The 1,829-nt window shown below is 37.5% G+C and overlaps 1 non-coding gene across 1 annotated transcript; it reads left to right on the forward strand.

Moving 5' to 3' along the window:
- Positions 1-206, forward strand: LOC124248012 (small nucleolar RNA U89). The gene has a single exon (XR_006890898.1). It is a non-coding gene; the product is annotated as a small nucleolar RNA U89 (small nucleolar RNA).
- Positions 207-1,829: the final 1,623 nt, after the last annotated feature.

The raw sequence follows: 1,829 nt of genomic DNA on the forward strand, positions 1-1,829 counted from the left end.
CCAGCTGATGAGTCTAAGGCAAATGAGACCTCGTGCTCTCTGATCCTTGGCTCCTCGCAGGGTGGCGGTTTTGAACGGGATCTGAAATCTTAGTAGGGGTACCTGAGGCCTGGCTCCCCACTGTAAGGCAGATCAATATTATCTGTGTATAACAACAGTTTTATTTCTTCCTTTCTAATCTTTGTACTTAAATCTTTTTCTTGTCCCACTCTGTTTTAGGTGCTCTGGCACAATGTTGAAGAAAAGCAGTGGTAGTATAATTTTTCCTGATTTTAAAAGGAATGCTTCTAATTTTTTTAGGAGCTGGCCCACTGGCATAGTGGTTAAGTTCATGTGCTCAGCTTCGGTGGCCCAGGGTTCAAGGGTTCAGATCCTGGGTGCGGACCTACACACCACTCATCAAGCCATGCTGTGGCAGCATCCAACACACAAAAATAGAGGAAGATTGGCACAAATGTTAGCTCACAGACAATTTTCCTCACCAAAAAAAATAAATAAATAAAAAATAAAAGAATGCTTCTAATGTTTTTACCACTAAAATTGATAATTGCTAAAGGTTTTTGGCATATACTTGTTTTCAGGTTAATAAGCATGCTTCTTTACCTATTTTACTATAGAATATTTTATAGATTTTAATCATGAATGAATTTTTGAACTTTTCAAATATATTTTCTGCATGTATTGAGAAGATCATATGGTTTTTCTCCTTTAATATGTTAATGTAATAAAGTGTCTGTGTACATTTTCTAATATTAAACTATTCTTGAATAAACTCAACTTGGTCATTTTTTTAAATTGCATTACGGAATTTGTATTTTTTTTCTGCTTTATCTCCCCAAACCCCCCCTGTACACAGTTGTATATTTTAGTTGCAAGTCCTTCTAGTTGTGGGATGGGGAATTTGTATTTATCGTGGATTTCTTGCAGACAACATTGTGGGGTTTTATTTTTGGTCTACAGTGACACTTTTATGAATTTTGTTTGCTAATATTTTGTTTCAGATTTTTGTATCTATGTTTATGGGCAAGATTAGCCACTTATGCTGTCCTTGAATAGCTTTAGAATCTCAATTTTATCAGCTGCATTGAATGGTTAAGGGAATGCTGCCTCTTTTTTTAATACTCTGGAAGAATTTATATACTATTGGAATAACCTGCTTCTTCTTTTTTTTTTTTTTTTTTTAGGAAGATTAGCCCTGAGCTAACTACTGCCAGTCCTCCTCTTTTTGCTGAGGAAGACTGGCCCTGAGTTAACATCCGTGCCCATCTTCCTCTACTTTATATATGGGACACCTGCCACAGCATGGCGTGCCAAGCAGTGCCATGTCCCCACCCGGCATCTGAACTGGCGAACCCTGGGCCGCTGAAGTGGAATGTGCGAACTTAACCGCTGCACCACAGGGCTGGCCCCAGACTCAATTATTTTAAAAAAAATAATGTGGGACTATCTAGGCTTTCTATTTCTCTTTGAATTAGTTTTAAGTTAAATTTTTCATGAGTTATTTCATTGTCTGTTTCCCAATTAAATGGCACAAAATTGTTTATAATATTGTCTTATCTTTTACATCTCTAATATAATTATTTACATCCTTTTCTTTATTTTTTATTTTTCTTAATCTATCTTGCCAGAGGTTGTCAATTTCTTTTTTTTTTTAGGAAGATTATCCCTGAGCTAACATCTGCCACCAATCCTCCTCTTTTTTGCTGAGGAAGACTGGCCCTGAGCTAACATCCATGCCCATCTTCCTCTACTTTATATGTGGGATGCCTGCCACAGCATGGTTTGCCAAGCAGTGCCATGTCCGCACGTGGGATGCGAACTAGCAAACC

The sequence above is a fragment of the Equus quagga genome, chromosome 11 (genome assembly GCF_021613505.1).
Source record: "Equus quagga isolate Etosha38 chromosome 11, UCLA_HA_Equagga_1.0, whole genome shotgun sequence".
Taxonomy (NCBI): Eukaryota; Metazoa; Chordata; class Mammalia; order Perissodactyla; family Equidae; genus Equus; species Equus quagga.